Source organism: Anopheles funestus, chromosome X (genome assembly GCF_943734845.2).
Source record: "Anopheles funestus chromosome X, idAnoFuneDA-416_04, whole genome shotgun sequence".
NCBI classification, from domain to species: domain Eukaryota; kingdom Metazoa; phylum Arthropoda; class Insecta; order Diptera; family Culicidae; genus Anopheles; species Anopheles funestus.
In genome coordinates, this window is record NC_064597.1 from 8,726,593 (window position 1) to 8,740,767 (window position 14,175).

The 14,175-nt window shown below is 41.5% G+C and overlaps 1 protein-coding gene across 2 annotated transcripts in view; it reads right to left on the bottom strand.

Moving 5' to 3' along the window:
- LOC125766914 (uncharacterized) overlaps positions 1 to 14,175 on the bottom strand; it is a 393,268-nt gene that overhangs the window by 1,469 nt on the left and 377,624 nt on the right. The window contains exon 6 of one of the 2 annotated variants that reach the window (XR_007418706.1): positions 5,946 to 5,967. The exons of the other annotated variant lie outside the window; for it this stretch is intronic. The gene's annotated coding sequence lies outside the window, so the exon portion shown is untranslated. Of the gene's footprint in view, positions 1 to 5,945; positions 5,968 to 14,175 lie in introns of those variants that run through there. 2 annotated transcript variants of the gene reach the window in all.

Sequence of the window (14,175 nt, forward strand, 5' to 3'; positions counted from 1 at the left end):
GCTATTCTTAGAGATCTTGGGCACTACAGGAAGTACTCCGGAGTTCTATTCTCCTCCTTCCTGGTACGTGACTTTGAATCCTTTCCTGTGTTAGACCACTATTAGACAAATCACCAGAAAATATAAGACTTATCAAGGTTGTCCTGGTCGTCCAGTGTCTTCCTAATAATAAGATCAATCTACCTTCCTGGCAGTCTGGCAGATGTAACTCGTTGTACAATAAGGTAACGATTCTACAGTTTTTGAAGTCCAGGTTTTTAGAGCGTCTCCTCAATATGACGCATAGGGGATCAAAAGTCTTTCTGGACATTTATCTCCCGAATGTTCCTAAGAGGCTTTCATTAGCTATGGAGAGAGTCTTCATCTCAGAGGTGTATTAATGGAACTATAAATATTAGAAGAGTGTTGGTGTTGGTCAATTGATAACACGGTCGACTGCATCTCGAATCCTTTAAAGATCTATTGATTTCTGCCGTACTAGGTCTTCTTTGGTATATCTGTGGTTAGCCGATTAACATTCCCAGCGGTACGTGGTACCAAGCGTATGTCCAAGTGTTGAAATTCTAGACGAGCGTGTACTGTTGGGTACCACTTTTATCGAGTAAAACTATCATCATTCAGTCTATGGGCGGTGTGGTACGTTTATTGTTTTCTCGCGCCACTAGAGTTTGCCCTCAGCTTTTTTGTTGCTGTAGTAGCTGCTGTATTGCAAATGTATATTGGCATGGTTGTACCATATGCAGAACAAAGGCCGTTATCAGCTAGACAAATGAAGGGACCAAACTGTATTGTACCAGAAAGAAGGAGAGAGAGAGAGAGAGCGAGAGAGACAGATAGAAGGAAAAAGAAATTCACTACTGTGGGCCTTCACTAACTTTTCCGAGATGGGTTTTGTGTAACTACATGGACCGTTCGGGATTGCAAAAAAAAAAAGAAACGGAACAGTATTAGCTGCATCTCAACTTAGTCTCTATTGCTTCTCCTTTCCCTCCCTCCCCCCTTTTCGGATGTTCCTCCCGAGCGGGGAGTCACCATACGAACACCTTTCACCCGGACCCGGACAGTTACCCGGGAGCGAGGGGAGTGAGGATGTTACGGTGGTTAGGTTTTTGTTGATGGTAATGTCAATTCCTTACAAGCCGCACTCGCAACTCTCCCTCCCCCCTCCTCCTTCCTCCCTCCTCCCCTTCCCCTCCCCCGGGTTCACCATCTCATCGGTGTACAGAATACGGGCGGTTTTGCGAGCAAGTGGCGACCGTGGAATGGGCACAGTCTCGAAGGTCCTGAATATTCCATAAGTTTTATACGGTACTATAAACGACCCGCTTAACTTGTCAGCTTCGGCCCGGGCTCGGTTTCCCCTTCTTAGCTTGGATTCTTATCGTTCCTGTATGTGCGCGTACCGTGTGTATGTCGCCTCGCTTTTGTCCGTTCTGATTACACCCGGTCTCACTCACGGTATCTAACCCGGCACCGGCAATTGCGTGAACCGACAGTGTGGTACAAATAAACGAGTAGAGAGGGAGAGAGGGAGACAGAGAGAGAGAGAGGGAAGAAAAATGGGAGGAAAAGAAAACATCACATTTTTGCTTCTTCTTCCTGCTTACGGGGCTGGGAAGTACCCACCGAACCGGGGCCAAACTAGCGAACCGAACAGCCGCTCTTCATGTCGCAAGAAATAATGTGCCGTAAACGTGTATTTTCAAAACCATAAATAAGTTCTAACGAGCCACCTGGGACTCGTAAGCGTCTTTGGAATTATTATTATTTTTATCACCGGAGGTTTGTTTTTTTTTTATTTGGTTCTGCCTGCTGGTGGCCTGCGAGAAACAACCGTGTGAGCATTTTTATTAGACAGGTTCCCGGATCTGGTCAAGGTAGATGGTGCAGTACTGGGAGGTTTTTTTTGGTGTTGGAAGGTAGGTCGGTACCATCACTCTCTTCGGCAAAAGCGTCACCAGGTAGGCTTTAGGCTGCCGAAACCATCTCGAACATCCTTTGCCTCCATTGACGAAAGTGGCTTGTGCTAATGTCAAATTCATAAGCCTTACGCGAGCGAGTAATGATTGTCGTCCCGTGCGCATCATCCGATGGTTGTGTGGAGGGGTTTGAGGTTTTTTTTTTCTTGTTGTTGGTTACATGCGCCTTTTGCCAAAAATACAGGTCCGCGTCTTTGCTGCCGATAAATCCCGCAATTGCGCAATCCCTGGGTGGGTGGATTATTTGGCAAATATTTGAGTGGGCTGAAGCAAAAGAGTGCAATCTAACGGAAATTAAAATGAAGAAAGCACAACATTATTAAGGCATCGCCTGTCATCGAACCTGGACCGTCGTCATTACGAACGTGGACCCATTCGTTCCCCTTGTATCTATGTCGCGTCGAGAAGGTAAAAGAGAAGGTGGTATGGGAGGAAGAGGAGAAGTGGGAGGAGCGGAATTATCTTTCCTGTAAACGCCATTTCCAAATTCGGTTCTGTCGCACCGTGTGCCCAGCATCGCCGTTTTTGGGAAAATCCACGGCTAATCTGCATGTCGCCGAGAGATTGTGGAAAAGCCATTAAGCGTTTTGTTTATTTCATTACGAACGATCCTTTGCGGTTGGCGTCTCGCTGGGTTTTCGCGGAAATATACAGCCCTCCCTTTTCATCTTTTGTCATTTTCTTCTCCATTTGCTGGCGGTATTTTTCCGCTTCCATATTATTGTTCTTGAGCTTTACACCCGCATTTACATTATGGAGAGGCGACAAATCACAACTCAACGAAGAAAAGCGAACAAAAAAAAAATACACACAAACTGATGTTCTCACTCAGTTTTCGGAGATTAAACACACATTATTTAGTCATCATGGTGTGTTTTGTTGTTTGTACACGTCGTCACCACTAAACAAATCACTCGCACCGGTCGTTGTTTTTTTTTTTGAAGTTTTTTTTGTTTTGCGGTATAACCGACACCGGAGGCACATTTGTTTCTTTGATAGAGGAAGTGTCGTTGCTTTTATGACGAATGTATGTTTTGTTGTTTTATAAGTATAAAAAACAAAACAACCCCCCTCGTTTCCCACCACGAAAAAAGGAAATCGTAATGGGTGGACGTTAACGTTTGGAAATTGTTTCAAGTTCACGGTGGCAAAAATCTATTTACGACCTTCACACTTACTGCACGAAAAATGCCAGATGGTTTGGCTGGTTTTACATTTTTTTCTCTCTCCCCGCGGGCCAAACAAGAAAAAGAAAAGGTATGAGATTAATTCCCCTGTTTTGTTTGTTCTTGGTTTAACGTGATGATGGAACCTTGCGTGGGGTATAATTTTCACAACTCCAACTCCATGTGGCGAAAAGTGAATATATTTCGTTGTTTTTTTTTACAACTTTGATTTTGAAATTTATTTTACATAGCTGTACAGCACAACAAAAAACACCGAGAAAAGACTTTTAGATTTTTGCCTTATCATCTGTGGGCTAATGTTTTTTTTTTTTTTTTGGTTGGAATAATCAATCATTTTTATGCGAGAAATCGTGCGACACCGACGCGAAGATGAATGGATGGGTAATTTTGGGTTTTTGGTTTTTGTTTTGTGCATATGTCTTGTTTCTGTGGGTGTTTTTTTGGGTTTGCTAAGAATCGATTTAGAATGAAGCTGCTATAAATTTTTTTCGTAGTTGCTATAAAATGATCATTTTTGCTTGTAACAAAAACAATCAATTTCTTTCATTTTTTGTTTCTTTTAATAAAGCTGTTTTTATCATTAAAACGGGAATTTAAGTAGCAATATATGAAAATCTTAGCAATTAGTACAAAAAAAATTAGAATAATTTATTATGATTTATTAAAAATTAAAATTTATTTATTTATTTATTTATTCATTTATTTATTTATTTTTTTATTCATTTATTTATTTATTTTTTTAATATATTTATTAATTGTTTAATTTTTTAATTTTTTTATATGTATATATTTTTTATTTAGTTATTTATTTATGTATTCATTTATTTATTTATTTATTTATTTATTTATTTATTTATTTATTTATTAACCTATTATTTTTTTATATATCATTGAAATTTTTTTATAATTAAAGGTAATTTCTTTTAAAATAAATTACCAATAGCGAATTCTACAAAAATATTGCAGATCAGGCAACAGGAGAAGACAAAAAAAACTCGCCTTTTGCCACACCTTCTCTACCCGTAACCCAGCGAAGTGGGGTTTTGTAGCGGATTTGTATCTCGGATTCATCGGAAGCTGAGTGGAATCAGCTATTTATCCGGATGATCCTGGTAAAAAGCAATCCAGCTAGATGCTCCGAAGATTCAACGCTGAGATTCTTGCTTTATTTGATTGTCCGTCAGCTATTGTGAATGCAACACAAGAAGGGGGAGAGTGAGAGATCTTGTTTAGGATATCAAGTTTATATTGTTTTTTTGTTTTGTTTGTTTGGTTTCTCGCGAAACAAGGACACAAGGTTTGGTGTGGTAGCTTCACCGAAGACCGTCCTTCTGTTTAGCGAACCGGTTCGCTTTCGAGCGAATGTCTTCCTGGGGATAGAGTGATATTCTTGGAAGTGAATTGCAAGCAAGCAAAGGATAGGAAACCAACAAACAGTGTTTTTTTTGGTTTTGCTCTTTCGTTTTTCCCATCTACCCAACACGGTGTGATGTTGCAATCTGAGATGGTGTTCGAAATAGCCAACAAACGCTACTAATGAGGATGGCTATAATGATGATGATAAAGACGAAATCGATGGTACGTTAGTTAGGTGCGTGTGGTTTGTTTTCTTTTTTTCTTGACGTGAGACGAGACGCTGGAAACAGATCCCATGACCCCATGTTCTTTGTTGTACGGGAATGTACGGGGATGTTTTTGGCACGGGATAAGGGTTTTTGAATTTCACCCCCCACCCCCACCCCCCTTCCACCCGGTAGTCGGTGTCTCACTATTGACTATTGATGAACAACATACAACACACGGGAAACATTCACCGCCCAGGCATGGTAAACATCTGCCATTTTGTTGGTCGCTTTCATCCATGTCCGGAGTTCCGGTCTTTGCTCCTTTCAAGCGTCGCCATGTTTGTCCGTGCCTCCCCTCCCTTCCTTCCCCACGGAGCACCTTGGGAAGAAACGGACGGCGAACCATTCCCACAGCCAAGAGCGTCTGCGGGGCGTGGCTTTTGTTTGGTCGAGCAAAACAGGCATTAAATTTAATCTGATGAACATGTATTATTTTAATTGATTTCTGTAATGCCAACCGGGCACGGAACTTGCCTCGGTATGGAACTTTTCCTTTAGCCAACCTAGTGCGACAAATGCCCGGTTCGCATACCGTGCACTTGGGTGGTTTTGGGTGTAATTAGGTTTGAACTTTCTAATGAACTACCTCCCCCCCCCCCTCCCTTCACCCCTTCCCGTTTCTCCACCGTCCCACGTCGGCGTTGGTGGTGAACAATAGTTAACAAACAACAACAAAAAGCAACAAAAAAAAACAGTGCAAAACTTCAAACCTCGAATGGGTGGGCACTTGTGCGGGCGTTGAAGATATTGGCTATGCAGCAAATGCAGCTTTCGCTCGGCTCGGTCTTGCGTGGGTGGGTAGATAATTTCCCAACCAATTTGACCTGGGCTGCATCCAATATGCTACCTTTTTGCTGGACCATGTCTGGACCATGAGCTGATGATGAGTGTAAAACGTGTACACGGAAGGTTTGAACAGAAATTGCTTCTGCTGCTGCTGAATGAGCGCCACTTGTATTTGTGGGGTGGAGTTTACTAAATGTGCATTACACTGCTAGTTGATTTTGATTGTGCTGAGACACACTTTTGCATTGTTGTTGTTTTTTTTTTGGGGGGGAAATTCACTCACGCAAGTTTCTGGCCCGGGACGAATGATGTACTTAGTGGCCGTTCGTTCCGATCCGGACGGTGGACCTATGCGTAAGTAGTAGTGCATCGGTTGATTGATGTGGTAAGCTTAGGTTTTTTTGTTGTTGAAAATAAAAAAAAATTAAAATGGAATTTTTATTAAACATTTTTTTTTAGAAAAATTAAATATCTCCCACAAAAAAAATGGTGGCAACAAGATGACCCACAGTTTGGGGGGTGGAAAAAAAATCAATATTAAAATCACTCATCTTGACACCGATAATATTGCGAACCCGAAACCACACCAACTCGTGCACACGTGTACACGTGTGAGTGTGTGTTTTTGAACGAAAAAAAAATTGCCCCAATGTTGGGTGGAAAAAGGGGAGGGAGTGAGAGAAATTTCCCGCGGAAATCAAAACGTGCCAACGTGCAGCGCATTCACTATTGGTTATTATTGGTCTCCCACAAAAAACGGGGTGGACCGGGAGAGGGAGAGGGGGGAGATTGGAGTTGGTACATTAGGTGCGGTTGTATCCAATGACAGCGTGACGACTGTGAGTATCGATAATGATAGTAAAAAAAGCAGCTGAAACGTGAGTGTGAAAAGTGTGCGTGTACATTATGCCCGTTTCACCCGATCGCCACCCGAAGTGGTATGCGAAAAAGGGGCTTTGCACATAAAAAATGCACACATTTCGTCAGAATCAACACTTTTGAGCCAAGTTATCGACGGGTTGTATGATAACCGTTGAGTTTTTCTCTCTCCATGTGTATGTGTGTGTGGGTCGGATTTTTTTGGTTTGAAAATATCTGTGTGACCCACCACACAAACCACGCAACAAGCGTCGATGGGGGTAGTAACCGGTAATGGGAACAAGTTGGTATCGGTCTGCGGTGATATGGTGGAAAATTGGTTGAAATCAGCAAATTTTTGTTGTGGTCAGTATTTGAGGGGGGTGGGATGGAGGTGGGTTGGAAGAGGGTGGGGCGCAGCACCCATAGAGGGATAATGGAAATCGAATGTGAGGAAGAAAAACCAAGGGGGGAGGGGAGGGGGAATCGATAGGCTGACCAACGTTATGCTTAGCCTCCATAATCATACGATGTTGCGCTCGGAATTGGGTGCAACGCTGTGTAAGAGAGCAAAGCGTTGGTACATGCAATTTTCCATTTTCGCTTACTGAACGGAACCAGGTAGTTGGCACAAAAAAAGGTAGAGGAAGGAAGGATACCATTTTTACACCACCGCCACCACCACCACGACCATTTCAGCACATTTCACCCATACCGTCAACACTAGGTGCGTGTTGGTTTTGTTGATTTTTACTCCGAACAGTGAACCGATTCTGTTCGATCAACCGATCGAGTTTTGAATGGTGGAGTGCGGGAGAGAGGAGGAGAGGGAGAAGGTGCTGGAAATTTTTTTTGCTATTCCACAGGTACGTATGATCCACAGGGCAATGATTGAATGGTGTGCGCTTTGTGTACGTGTTCGGGTATCCGCGAAAAAGGGAGACTGTTTAAACCTTCACTTTAGAACGGTACGGTACTACACCTTGTGAGTCGGCTTTTCCAATTCGCGCTGCGGAAAAAGGGGAAACATGACGCCACCGCACCACCACCTAATACCGGCGATAGGAATTTCATTAAAATCTACAAAGCACCAGGCGCCTCCATCAGTGAGCGTGGTCCACCGGGCGCCTCCATCAGTAAGCGTGGAGCACCGGGCGTCTCCATTACGGTATCGGAGCATCAGGAAGGGTGGCCCACCATCGGAATGTGAAATTCGAACCCAGCCAATCCAGCCGGATAGGTCCCATTAGTGAAATCAAATCAGGACACAGAGATCCGTCCCGGTCGACACGCTGTACAGCGTGGTACGGCCGGTTACGGTACGAGCGGTGTATAATTTTCTGCCGCTCCACCGATGAAGCTATCGGTTACTTTATTACCGGTAGTGCCAGAGAGTGCAGCGAGCAGGCTAATGTACGTCAGTCGATAGTTTAGCTCGGGCTGTATCCGACCCCAAAAAAAAGGGGGCCAACCGGTTTCACTTTAATTCAATTCCACCCCCAGCCGGCAGAACGATGGTATCAAAAGGGGAAGGTGCGTAAACCTGGTGGAAAGTTGTTACTTTTGCCAATTTTTGTGCCTTCGGTAGCATTCGACAATATCGGTAGGAGTAAATGTTTCCCTACTCTGCAGCAAGTACATCCGTACATTGCGGTCCGAACCAACCCCCCCCCCCCCCCACGCCATCGTTTTTTGACCGGAAACACTCGCGCAGCAAAACATCGTCCATCGGCAGGATAGAATGTCCGGAATTGGGAAACCAAGGGTAGGGGTGAACCACCCATACCGCGGCACTACCGGTACCGGTCATAATGTGTCAGCTATAAATTCGTACACATTAACTGTAAAACCCCAGCCACGAATAGTCGAGTCCGGTTAATAAAGCGTACCGAAAATGGCGGTATTTTCACGATTTCGGTACGATCGATTAGACTGCGGTCAGGGCAATAGTTTGTTTTGGTTTTTTTTTGCGACGGGGCAGTGAATAATTCCTGCAATTCTGGTTGTTCAGCGATGGTGAGCTACACGATTTAAATATTTAAATTGTTTTTAAAGTGAACTCTCCGTTTCCTTAAATTATATTATTATATTATTTATTAATTATATTATATTATTTAATATTTATTATTGATTACTTATTATTTATTACTCATTATTTATTATTTATCATTTAATATTTATTGTTTATTATTTATTAATTATTATTTGTTATTTATCATTTATTTATTTTTACGTATTATTTAATTTTTATTACTTATTATTTATTACTAATCATTTATTATTTATTATTTATCATTTATTATTTATTACTTATTATTTATTTTTTATTACTTATTATTTATTATTTATTACTAATCATTTATTATTTATTATTTAGTATTTATTATTTATTATTTATTTTTTAATACTTATTTTTTGTTATTTATCATTTATTATTTATTATTTTTGATTTATTATTTATTATTTTTCTCTTTGTTTAAAACACTTTTTTACGTAAATTCCCCCTAAACAATGGAGGAAACGACAATGCCACATCAAAGCAAATTGGCACGATTTAGTGTTGCTATTAGCACATTCAGTACCAATCTCGGATTCACGAAACTCTACAGCCCAACTTTAACCCATCCGAATTGTGATGCGCGAGTGATTGATTCGGTAATTAAAATATCCCAAATGAAAACACCCCAATCCGTTGCACAACCAAATTGCTGCTAGTTCTAGTGTGTCTGTGTGGTTGGTAGGGAATGAAAAGCACAAACTTTCACCATCGAAGCGAAACTGGTTCGAGTGATGAACTTAATTTGGGCAAAAGCAAATAACCCAACAGACGGTCGCATTAGTGCTGGGAAAGTGCTTTAAGTGGCAGATAATAAGCAAGGCTCGGTGTTGGAATGTCCGAAGAACGAGGGATAGAAGCAAAAACAAAAAAAAAACGAAACAAAATGGTGCATGCTGATGGTAAGACACCAGTTCCATCGTGCTGTGTATTCGTTGTGTACAGCAACGTTCGTAAGCATGTGATCTGTGTTTTTACTACCCCGTTACAAGCGCGTACTTTATACGTTTCCTTAGCATATTCCCTTTTGCACACTGCTCGACTGTGTATCGAATTTGGGGTTTGGGGGGGTGTTTTTTGGGGATATTTCGAAAATTAAAATTCAACCCGCAACCCGCCGGTCCCATTTTGCGTGAAGCTCATCGTACAACGGCGCACACGAAAACACACTTCACAAGTATTTAATTTTTAAAAGACGAACGAAAACGATTTACCCTTAACATTAAAAAAGCGAAAAGTAAAAACCAAATGAACCGCAGCCGGAGGTACGTTTATTTGCCGATGTTTAACCAGCCACCATTGCACGGTGCTGCGTCAACTAACCTTACCTCAAAAACACACCCCTTCAGTCACCCTCTTCTACCCGTTTTTTGTGTAGAGTGGAAGCAACACACACATATACATAGATATAGAGTCGGTTAGAACTTTTGGCTCCGGGTTTGTGTCCGGGTGAAAAACTTGTCCGGAGCGCGAAAAACGACTGTCTAACTGTGCGTCTTTTCCTTGTCTGTCTGTGTGGCTGTGTGTGTGTGTGTGTGTGTTTCTTGCTCTCTACTTTCCCTTATTTTTATGGGCCTCATTTGCCACACAGCGTGAGGCAAACAAAAAAAATAGGGGGAGAAAGGCGCATTGTGCCCAGAAAAAAAGGATTGCAAAACGAAACAGTGAAACCCCTTCAGGTGTGGGGGAGGAAAGTTTCGGCTCAACTTTTATGATCGGCGGTTACGGTTCGCCAGGAAGGGGGGGAGGTATAAAGTACCAAATTTTATGGAATCGTTGGTCGGGGGGCGGACAAGGTTTAGGCAGTTTCATTAAGTTGTACTCGGCAGAAATTAATCCGACGCAATCTTCCTATTCGGGAGTGAATGTGCAATATCCGGCTTTTGGGATGTGTGCGTCGGTGGAGGGTGTGCATATATATTGGGAGTCTTTTTTTTTGCTTTCTTCACGATTTAGGATTTAGCAATAGTGGCGAGAAGAATTTTTTTTTATTTTGCTCCATCCAACGTAATTCTCCATTTTGATCTTTCCAAACAATGGGGTACGAAAAGTCTCAGTTTTTTTTTCGCCGCCATATTCCTGCTGGTGTAATATCCCGGCGAGCATATTTTATGTTAACTCTACCACTTGCAACATCCAGATCCAGTGTACCGGCTCTAATCCGCTTGCAAACACTCCGCCATCTTGTGTGCGCCATCAAGCTGATTTTTTGTCTTCTTCTCTCGCTTTGCTGTTGTTTTACTTTACGGTGTACTTAATAAATCAAAAGCAGTACATTGTGGCAGTAGTATAGAGTAAAACAACTATGGAATGATTTGAAAACAATTGCAATTGAATTAGACATAATACTACCAACATTCGACGAACTTACTAAACCAGAATTAAAAAACTGGAAAAAAGAAAAGAAATCAAAACTACTTAAAATATTTTCTCGATACATAGAATTCATAAACAACAACAAATCAATTGCACTAAATTCACTAGATATATCTAATTTAAGGTACATAGTATTAAGCTAAATCTGTATTGTTTTAATAAAAAAAAAAAAAAAAAAAAAAAAAAAAATAGTACAACCGGTATGGAACGAGTTTTGAAAACCCCAAAAAAACCGCTTTTGCTACAAACCGATATAGAAAGCCCATTCGTCAAACTAACATGCCCCTTATACTGGTTTATACGGCACCTGCTTTAAAATGGTGTCACTAATAGCCGAACATTTTTGACCACTTACGAACGGAACACGCACACACAGTGTGAAGGAAACGCACGATGAAATATGAAGGTGATTTCATTAAGCGGTTGATGATTTATGCTTCACCGGTGCCATTATTGGTTTTTAGCTAGGAACTTAAACGCGCCTAGACAGAGAAAAAGAGAGAGAAGGTGAGAGAGAGAGAGGAGGAGAGACAGAGAGAGAGAAAGAGAGAGGAACTCAAGTATTAGAACATCGTGAAAGGACATCAATTCGTCACCTTAAAAAATCATTTCTGGAAGGTAGGAGGTGGGAGGGGGGGATAGCCTCCCCCACCCCCCTATAGTCAATTGAACACTGGCACGACATTCATTTAACCTCCCTGTTAAGCTTTCGATTTGTTTTTTTTTTCCTGCTACTCACCCCTCGGCCGGTCTCTCTCTCCCCATCACCCCCTTAGCTGATTCTATTTTTTTATTCACCACTCCCGCAATGTTTTGTTGCTCTCATGCACACACATACACACGCACATAAAAAAGTGGGAACTTCCGGAAGCCTAAATATGGAATTAATTTATTGTAAACTAAAGCAGAATAATAAAAACACCGACTTGATGGCTTCAACCTTCTCCCTTCACCCCCCACGGTAGGAAGGAAGAAGAAAAAAACCACCCCTCCGGAAGCTACCTTCGCAAGCCTCCGAAACGGAAATAATTTGCATGAAAATATTACCTTCATGGGAGGGTAAAAAGCGCGTAGAGTGTTTCTTTTTCCTTATTTTTTTTGTTCTTTTTTTGCGGAATCGAGGAACACCGCGAGGCATTGCAGGTAGTCTTCATCTCGGAGCGCTGGAAGCACCACTGCCTTATACAACCGATTCTGTCACATATGTCCCTTTTTTCGTAAAGGACCCTGTCACTTTACGTGATTGTGTGCTGTTCCTTCCTTTCGCTAGTGTGCGTTCGTGTGGACCGGCGCTCGTGTGGGGATTGCATGCAGGCAAACGTGTCGTTATAAATCTGTCAGTTATTATTTCATATTATTATCGTTATTACGCATAAAATAAGCTTTATGCTTTCAATATCGTCATCGATGAATGGGCTTCCGCGTTTGGTTGCGTTCTGCGGATGATGACTTCCCCGCCGACCGCTCCTTGCCAATCATCTCATTTCAAACGGCCTAGCGCTTCGCCGTGAATCTAGTGGCACGCACGCTATCGAGCGTGAGTGAGATAGAGAGATTGTGGCCATTTCGTTATGGCCGTCTAAGAATCGCGTGGAACAATCGGAAGGCTGCATTGAATTACCTTCGCACATTGGGTCAATAGTTCTATTTGATGGACAAAATATTTCCGTGTGGAGCGCTTGAGGTAGCTCCACAAGGAGCGCTGCATACAGGAGCGATTGTGCGATGCGCTCCCAGGAGCCGAGACCTATAGCCTTATGAAATTTTAAAATTTTTAGATTTTTTTTATTAATTTTTTTTCTTTTTTTATTTAAAGCATCATTTGAGTAAAAAGAAACTTATTTAAACAAATTCCCATAAAAAAAAATCAATTATATATTTTTTTTCAAAATTTCCAAAAAAACGTAAGGCAAAACCCTGATGAAATTTGTTTTAAATTTTTTCTGATTTTTTTTCTTTTTTTAATTTAAAGCATTATTTGAGTGAAAAGAAACTCATTAAAACAATTTGCATTAAAATAAATCAATTTATAAATTTTGCTAACTTTCCTAAAAAAAGGTAAGGCTTTTTCTTAGGAAGTTTTTAAATGGAAGCGCATCGCACAATCGCTCCTGTGTGTAGCGCTACATACGGAGCTACCTCTTTTTCACGTGGGCTGTGCGGGAGCGCGCACAATAAGATGAACGGAGCGATTGATGTACCTCTTTCGCTCTTGACCCAACACTCCTCTTGATCCAAAAAATGGCAATATTTGGCTTGCCTGCCATGTGGTTAAAAGAAGTCTTCTTTTATATCAAATATTGTTAAGTTGTTATTTTTTAAATGAGCAACTATGACAAACTAATCGATCTCTCATCGTGCTTTTAACATTTGATATATTTTTTTTACAAAAAAGACAATTTATTTTGCGGTATACCACTTTAAAAACTATTATGTCCCACTAGTTCCATTTGCTTTACCACTGTGCCGTTCCACCACTTACAGGTGTATAAGATACCAAATAGAGGAAATGGTAGAGAGCGGTGGAAGAGCGTTGGTGTTACCGAAAGCGCGAGAGAGGGAGGAATAAAAAAAGGGAAAGGCTCGCTTTATTTGTTTATGCTAAAAGCAAGCATAAAAGTAATCATCCAATAAATTCCAGCGTGACACCGAATGTGAGCAATCGTTCCCCGCGCAGTAAGGTGTCTCCTGTTCGGATGCGAGTTCTGCAAAGGTGTCTGTATTTTATTCATCCCCTACCCCCGCCAGACATTCACGTGCTGGTGAAGTGTATTTTTTTATGTTCACAACATGCACACACACACCACTTGCTGCTGCAGAATTGTGCAATTTGGTGCGCGGTGAAACATTGGATGTATGGGATAAATTTCAAGATTTGTGCATTTCGCCATCACGTACTGTTCCGCCCTTTTACGTTGAGACCAATTTAAACCTGATTCAGATCTTTAGAGTGCAAACTTTTTCGCAAAGCAGACATTCGTACGCAAGGAAGAGAGAGAGAGAGAAAAAAAACATAAATAAACACTGACAGATATCCTTGCAAAACGGGGAACAACTTTTCCCCCTTTTTTCGTGCCACCGGAGCAAAAACGAGCAAAATCTCAACGATCAACCTCAAATGGGTAATTAAATTGATCGAAAATCTTCAATTTATCTGCCATGAAAGTTGGACCGTCTCGCGCACTCGAGCTACCCTAATAACATTCGGCCCTTGTTTTTTTTTTGCTTTCTTCATGGACCAACATTTTTGCACGGTCGGAAAACCGGAACGTTTGCATTGACGAAGTTTTTCCCCCTTTCCAGTGCGA